The sequence below is a fragment of the Triturus cristatus genome, chromosome 12 (genome assembly GCF_964204655.1).
Source record: "Triturus cristatus chromosome 12, aTriCri1.1, whole genome shotgun sequence".
NCBI classification, from domain to species: domain Eukaryota; kingdom Metazoa; phylum Chordata; class Amphibia; order Caudata; family Salamandridae; genus Triturus; species Triturus cristatus.
The window spans coordinates 71,844,341-71,853,596 of record NC_140595.1 but is presented as its reverse complement, the minus strand read 5'-3'; positions in this window follow the sequence as shown (position 1 = coordinate 71,853,596).

Sequence of the window (9,256 nt, the reverse complement as noted above, 5' to 3'; positions counted from 1 at the left end):
TGTTTCTTAAATTTGGTTGGCACTCTTTTGTCTGCTCTTACTCCCATTTCTTCCAAGATTTGTGTGTCTGTAAATTGTGTTGAATTAGTTTCATTTGCTAATTCGTAGGCAATGCGTAGACTTGTGGTTTCTGCAATTGTATAGGTGTCCTGGTCTTTCATCGTTGTTGTGGTACTTAATTGATCTTCAATTTTCGGTGGAATTTTTGCAAAGAATTTCTTTAGTTTCAATTTTCTCATGTATTTATATACATCTATCTTTGTTTCCACAGGATCTTGATGTTTTTCAGGGCAGAATGTTAGTCCTCTATTTAGAAGACTGCTTTCCGCTTCTGTCAAATTATGTTTGGATAAGTTAATTATTAAATTCGGAGTTTTTAGCCGTTGTTTATCAAGCTTTATTTTCTCATCACTATTCGATTCCTCAATTGGTATCCTCTGTTTCTTTCGGTTGCCTCTTCTTGTCTTCCTGTTTGTTCTCTGGATTGGAAAGTTCCCCTTCCTCTTGCCCTTGTTCTCCCTGAGCCTCGTCCTCTTGTTTTGTTCCTTGGTGTTTGTTGTTCCTGGTAAAGCAGCTTCACATCCCCTAAAAAAAACAGTTTGCGCAAACCTGATGGTCTTGATTCCCCTTCACTCAGGTCAGATTCTGATTCACTCTGGGTTGTGCTTGCTGATTTACCTATATTTTCTTTCTTGATATCAGACTGCTGTTTGAGTGTTTCGAATCTTTTGGCAAACGTGAATATGGTTCCATATTCGTAATCATCTTCATCTCTAAGGAATTTCCGATGCTTTCTTTCTTGTACTTCATTCTCATGTTTGTCAAGGTTTCGTTCCATGTCCGCTCTCAGTTTTTTGAGGATTTCATTTTCCTCATTAGCTGCTTTTATTTGAGCTTCTGCTTCCGCTATTTTACAATGTAGATCTTCTACCTATTGTCTTGCATACTTGATGATGATTAATAGCATATTTCGAGAGCATTCCATATTGTTCCTTCCCCACTCTCCTAACATTTCTGGTTTAGTGTCTGGGTGATTAGGTAAAGTAAATATGCGGAGGCCCCTTGGTACCATCCCGCATTCAATATATTTCTCCAGAGTGATTATCTCCCAACTTCTTGAGATTTCTTTGCACAATAGCCTTTCTAGTTGTATGAACAGTTGTTTGGTTGATGTGGCATGGCTGCTTTTATCTCCATTACTTGTGCCTTTATGTGTTAAAGCCCCCTTCTGGAACATGCTTTCAGCCTTTAATGCGCGTTTTGCAGCTCTTTCCTCCATCTGGCGCTCAAATTTAGTTTCTGTTTTGTGTATAAATCGGTTATTCCTTTGTAATTTACAACAATGGGAAGAGAGTGTTTACTTGGACTCATGTTATCTCCTCAATTGGAAAATGGAAGTTACTAAATTCAGGGATTCTCCACTTGTTCCCCGTTTGTTTGTTTACTTTCTGCTGCCACGAGAGGGTTCATTTACTTTAATTCATGCGCTTGTTTCCCAGTATACCCAAGCGCGTTTTCCCTTACTTCAGCACAGCGCAATCTGAGCCCAGAGAGTACTAAGTACGCTCTTACCTGGGAGACTCCCGGTCGTAGCGGCGTCCTCCGACCCCGTACGCCGGCGCTCAACCGGGTGTTCACGGGGCGTTTGATTGATGTCTGCCGTCCTTTGTTACGAACCATACGTTAGTTCTCAATCGTGTGAGGTTTGCAGTATGCCTTTCTTCTCATCCGATCAAGGACACGCCTTTTGATTTCTTTTCGCAATGTTCGTGTTTCGTTATTTCAAAGATTTCAAGGATGTATTATGCTGGGCTCTCCCTTGTGTGAAAATATTCAAATGCAATCAGTCCTTTAAAGAGGGGAGCTCCTTTTCGTCGGTGCATGCGGCGAGACAAGGACACAGTCTCGCTTCCAATGTAATCCACAGCAATGAACCACGCAGCACTCCTCTTGGCAAATGCAGATATTTATTTGTAACTTTCCTACGCGTTCGAACACTCAGTTCTTGTTCACGGTAGTTAAACAAAGTCCATTCTTTATTTCTGTTATTTATACTTAAACACACTAATAGCATATTATGAGGCATTGTAGGTATAGTAGTTTGTGCATATAGTATATGTTATAACTCTCTATTTACTGTGTGGTGCCTCCCTCGGGGTGTTTGTTCCGATGCTGACTTAATCCATTATCCTGAAAGAGCAAAACGTTTATTGTTTGTATGCCTATGCGCGTCTGGTGGCGCGATTTAGTACGTCCGATGACAAGGCATTCCCTGTCATGGGACTGTATTGAACCATTCTGCTCATGAAGGACTAACATACCATTAGCACACATTACTAAGGTAAGTTTAAATATATATTTTTTCTCAGTAGACATAGCAATACCACGTTTCCCGAGTCCATGAGTGAGGAGCTGCTCCAGTCCAGATGAACCCACTGAATTCTGGGACTTGTAGTCCTGGATTTATGTTGAAATAAACAAGACCTCATCTATCCCTCCGCTATCCTTTTCAATCCAAAAAACAGACTAACATGTCCACTCATATTTCACTAAACTAATCCTTTATATGTTCCAGAGTTGCGTGCTATTTGCCGAAAAAGCGCTTCAACACCTCATCAGGGGTAGCAAGCGCTATATAAATGCCAACCTTTTTCCCTCTTCTATCCCTCCACTGTCCTTCTCAATCCAAATAACTGACTAATATCCACCACTCAAATTACTTTCATATTTCACTATACTAATTCACCACTGGTCCTTTATGGGTTCCGGGGTAAGCGCTATATAAATGCAATTATAATGCAATATATATATGTATATATATAACACACAGATCGCTCCTACTGGATTGCTCGACCCCAGAGAGGTGGCGCAAACGCCGGCAGAGCACGCCGGCTCGTAAATGTCTCCACAAAGTCCAATGCTGCGCTCTGTCACCAGAAATTACCAGAATCCAAAATAATATCCAAAGAGGTGTTTATTCCTCACACAACGTGTTTCAACTCTATGCAGAGTCTTGATCACGTAAGGAAAGAAAGTGAGTGAGCAATGGATAAAGTTTTCTGGAGGGGTAAACAGTAACAAAGGACAACAAATTGTGTTACCTTATTCGTATCGTCAACCTGGCAGACATCTTGTAATGGCAATTCAAACGTAAATCATGTGTACTAGTAAAATACATTGCTGATATGAACTGTAGACAGTATGTACATGTATATCTTATTCAATACATCATATAAAACGTACAGGCAGGTGCCAGTGAGCCTAAAGAGAGATGAATTGTAATCATAGGCAAGAGTACATAACCTAAGCCCCCAGAAAGTGTAAAATTCTGATACAATCAATACACATAATGTGCGAAACGATGTCAAGATACAGGGGGATAGTATATCGCATGCCATAGTCAGGCGGACATGTTGTGTGAGAGATTCACAAAAACGTGTACAGAACAAAGTCAGCATGCTAATATCACTGTATATGTACGTATGTCACTGTTGCTCAAATAGCACATACAGATAAACCTCCAATGGGAGCTATGCATGTATATATATATATATTTTGCTCAAAATCCACCACGGGCTATTTCTGCACTCTTCACGGCGGGTGCAATGTTACCTGGTGGTGGGTCCATGGTAATAAATCACGCTCGCATCCCAAAAGAGATTCATTGCACTCACGGAGTCAATTTAACAGGTTTTATTAGCAAGGACGCGTTTCGGCATTAGCCTTCTTCCAGCTTGCTTTTTAAATGAGACATTGCCAACGTGACACTTTTAAAATACAAAAATTATCCTCATTGGTGAGGAAATCACTGACAGTAAGAGAGGACTACTGATTTTAAAGTCCCAGACAAATGTCCAGCTTCCTTCAGGTCTGATGACACAGAACCACACGATAACTCTAGCGGGGTCAAACGATGTTCCCACATTCCCGTCTGTATGACGATCGCGACCTCCGCATCGGTGCACTCACCGACAGTGTTCTCCTGAATAGGTATGTATGCGTAGTCCTCCCTCCTTTTCAAAAGTGCCCAGTTGCTGCTTCGGTGTCTCATGGTAACAGCCCCTCGCCAAAACCACGGAAACTTCAGACACCTACCGCAGGAGTCAGTCGAAGGGCTGTATCTCCAACAATATAAATAATTGTCGATCCTCATCGACCGTGGTGTTCTCAATCTGCCATGGCGGTGCAAGCAGCTTGTTAAACACTTTGCTCCAAATCCACCAAGGGCTGTTGCTGCACTCTTTACAGCGGGTGCAATGTTACCTGGTGGTGGGTCCATGTTACTAAATAACGCTCGCATCCCAAAAGAGATTCATTGCACTCACAGGGTCAATTTAACAGGTTTTATTAGCAAGGACGCGTTTCGGCGTTAACCTTCTTCCAGCTTGCTTTTTAAATGAGACATTGCCAACGTGACCGCCTAAAACAACAAGAAGAGGCCAATAAAACTCGCAAAGCATTCAAATATGCACGAGATAAAAATGACTATGAATTGGATCAAATTTTTACATTTGCGTGTAAATATGATAACCTACGCAAACCAAAGGGCGCCAACAAAACAATAGGAGGAGCAAAGGAACCAAATGCCACAGGCAGCGAAGCTAAGATATCCACATCTGAAGCAAGTACTGCCCCAAGCGAAACAGAATCATCAGAAGATGGGGGGGTCAATTGGATCAGACCAACAAGCAGACTTAGGCCACTTGACACTGGCAGAGGAACTGGATTTTTAAAGAATGGAACGAAAACAATCCCTTCGACCGAGGAATCCAAACGGGCCACAAAACAAAGGAGGAATGCCCGAAGACGCAAAAGACGTCAATGCCTCAAACACAAGAGGATGCAGACAGCAAAATCAGAGGTGGAAGAAACGCTAGCCGAAAAAGATAAAACTGTGATAAATCTTACTGACATACAACTTAATCAAGCAGAACAATAACTACTTGCCCTTGGCCTTTCATTTTGCCCGGAAAGTAATTTCAGCTACCATCATACACGAGTAGACATATATAAATTCATTAGAAAACTCAAGCTGACTAAATACTATACTATCAAAAAACACAGCGAGGTACCACCAAAGAAGCTCAATTAAGCAGTCAAACCAGACCCATTGGGTTACAATCAAGGGCTATTCCATTACGTAGAACATTACATGACCTTAATGATGACATCAACAGCACCAGTCATGACAATACTAACACACAAGTCCTTGCTCGGTCAGAAGGAATTCTTCTTACTAAACCGGGCCGGAGTCTCTTTAAACCATCGTCTACATTTGTACCCACCATGCCTCGTGATGCCATAGATATCTTCCATGATTGCATCACAGAAGAACTAAAAAAAACTTTATTGCAGTGTTAACTCACATCCTAGAGCCCCTAACTTCCAAACCAAGGAATATTTCAAGCTTATGACCAAACTCAAAAACAACTCAGCGATAATAATAAATATATCAGATAAAGGTGGCAATGTAGTGCTCTGGAAGAAAAGTGATTACAAAAAAGAAGCATATAAACACCTTGACGAGACATCATGCTATTAAACCATCAATATAGCTCAAGTGAAAAAAATGAGGAAAAACTATAAAGACAATCTAAACATGTGGAAAAGAGAAGGGCTCATTTCAAAAGAAGAATTTGCATTCCTCAACAATGACTTCCGAACTATGCCCACTATATATTTTGTACCCAAAGTGCACAAAAATGAGACACCTGTGCCCTGGAAGACGCATAATATCAGCCAAAAAAGGTTTATTCCAGAACACATCCAGATATGTATACTATTATTTGCAATACTTTGTCACCTCCTTGCCAACATATATTCATGATACCACCGATTTTTTGCACAAACTCAGTGAACAATCTTGGTCCATAGTCTATATCTTTTTAACTATGGACATTTCTGCCCTATACACAAGTATTGTACACTGTAATGGACTTAATGCCATTAATTATTACTTGGGTAAACAACCGATTGAAATGTACAGTCGTAACCAGATGCTGCTCAAAATGATACACTGGTGCCTACATAATAATGTATTTATATTTGACAATAATGATTACCAGCAGTTGAGAGGAGTAGCGATGGGGGCATGCTTCTCCCCTAGCTATGCATGTCTTCATGGAGGCTGGTGGGAGGAGCATGCCCTCAAAATTGAACATGAGGCTGACTGGACAGAACACATTGTGCAATGGTGGCGTTACATCGATGATGTGTTCGTAATACAGAGAGGCACAGCGCAACAGGCAGATAACTTTGTTAAGAAAATTAATGTTAACACTCTTAACCTACAGTTCACTGCACATATAGACTCCACTACCATCAATTTTCTAGATATCAAAGTATGCATAGAGTGTAACAAAATAGAAACCTGTCTGTTCAGAAAATCTACCGCAGGCAATTCCATATTGCACACAGAAGGTTTCCATCCCCAGCATACCATCACGAGTCTACCTTGGGGAGAATTTCTCCGTATACACAGAGCCTGTAGTAGAGAAAGGGCACAGACTATATACCAACAAGAGGCCAAAAAGAGATTCATAGAAGGAGGTTATGAATCTAGGAAGTTAGATGCGGCAATGAAAAAAGCCAACAGCAAGGACAGGAATTTACTACCTAGTCCCAACAGAAACATGGAGATAGAGGGTCCTCATGTAGACACTAACATCCTCGAGAACATTGATAAATCACATGCCGGACTTATTACCACCTACAGCAAACAATCCAAAAACATTAGGACGATTGTGAACAAACAATGGCCTATCATTCTAACGGATGCTACCCTCAAACAAGTGCTCCCTGCCAAACCTATATTTATGTTCCGCAAAGCATATTCCATGGGCAATGATTTAGTAAAAACCAGTCCCGAAACTGACAGCAAAGGCAGCGGGTTGGCTCCACTATCTGGGTTTATAAAATGCAGTACGTGCTTCGCATGTACATTTGGAACCAATATCACCTCCTACAATACTGCCTTTTCCACTCAAAGTATTAAACTACAGGGCCACTACACATGTAGAACAGACCATGCTGTATACGTATTACAATGCAGCTATGGCTTAAGTACACAGGCAGTACCAAATTACAAGTTCATATTAGGATTCTACACCATCTACGTGCAATAGTCAATTCTGACTCTTCCTATCCTGTGGCAAGACATTTCAAAGCTGTACATAATAACAACCTGGACTGCCTCAGATACTATGTCATAGATGCTGTAAAAACGAATATAAGAGGAGGTAACCGTGAAAAAATACTTCGACAGTTGGAGTCCAAATACATCTTAGAACTCGATACTAATTCTCCATTTGGCCTGAACATTAGTGAGAATCTATACAATTACATCTATATCCCTGTATAGCTACCCTCACATCATTTCCCTTTCCATGTCTAGTCACTTATTTATTTCCTTTAGCTTGCCTACCCACATATGATCACACTTGGTGACCATACCTGATAATTACATATGGTCCCCTTGGTTAGGCTCAATAGAATTTCTCGTGATTTGTAGCTTCAACTTCAGCTGCTATATTTACACACTTTATGTATTTTAGTATTTTATTAATTTTAGCAATCGGTATTTATTTGTTTGATTGCACACATCCATTAACTTAGGTAGCACTTTAGCACTAGCACTTTATATAATCTAATTAGCACATAAGCACTTTCTTGCACTAATACAGTGGAGTATGGATCATGATCATAGTACTGTAGCTAGGACCTTTTGCAACAAGATATTTACTTAAGTATAACTGACCGACAATGTTTGCACATTTCATATAAACTCAGTGTATTTGTACATGTTATGACTGTCGATGTAAATCGTATATATATATATATATATATATATATATATATATATATATATATAATATATATATAATATATATATATTTATCATCCATTGTATTACAGTCGGTTTCATCTTAGCTTTTAACATACTAGATTCATTTTTCTACTCTTTTAAGCCTAAGTATCTTGTATTTATCATTCAGCATTTGTTGTAGTATCTACAAGTACTATTGAGCGTAATTTGCACATTGTTTCAATTTCGTTTAAATTATTTGATATATGATCCACAGCATCAATTCATCCCCTCAGGCTTTCCTCCTTTGAGTGATTTTGCTAATGAGTATGTTTATAAGAGGCTACTGACGACGTCACCGACCACATGGTGTGGATGTGTCCTCTTAATAATCTGTAACGACGTAGCGTGATCATTTGATCAAGGCCACGGACGTGGCGGGAACGCGTCATGATGGACAGCACTTATTGAAAAATAAACTTTATTGATTTTGGCACCAGCAAAATATCACAGTCTGTACCTGTTTCTTGTTCCACTGCACGAGGATTGTTGGATTGATATATATATATATATGCATTATATTGCAATTGAAATGTTTATAAATCAGGTTCTATGTGCCTTAAACATCACGCAATTAACTATTAGTATTGTTAGGCCATATTTATGAATTTAGAGTTTTCTTTATATGTAGGATATTATATTTGTAGTATTTCTTCAGTGTCTACCATTGTGCCGATCACGTTACCGGATGTGCAATGTATGTTTAAATTTCCCGCTTTGGAGTATGTCGCTAAGTGAACAAGGACACAGTTTGTGTCCGAAACGCGTCTGAGGCTGCACCTTTTCTTTTTGGAATAAAGCACGAATATTGGCAGCAGCCATACACAGAGTCCGTGGTCCTGTTTGTGCGCGCTTGCACAGGTATACCGCTATTGGATATATATATATATATATAATATATATATATATATATATATATATATATATATATTATTTTTTTTTCTTTTTGGGGGGGAAACTCCCCATACTTACCTTGAATGCGTGGTAAAGGCCTATATGTGCTAAAGAAATGTGGGGTAACTCAAGCGTGGTAAAGGCGCTGCGATGTAAAAATTGTGTTGCAAAGACTGTTTCCATAGCTGTACACCCACAACATTTAGACAGGAGAGAAACTTGGACAGGTGAAGCTTGATCCTCCTTTTTTACTTTTTTAGGCAAATAAAATCTATCTATCTTTAGCCCTATCCTGTAAAATGTAGAGACTATCTGGTATTACATATCATCCTTTTGAATAAAATGATGTACTATTCAGACTCTGAAGTTTATTTAACTGTTTTTCCTCCATAGAAGGTAGGTTTGGGAACTGATTCAGAGAGCCATTTTCAGCAGCAAAGGTGTTTGCATTCAAATATGTCTGCCTTTATGCTTGTCAAGTGTCCATAAACAAATACA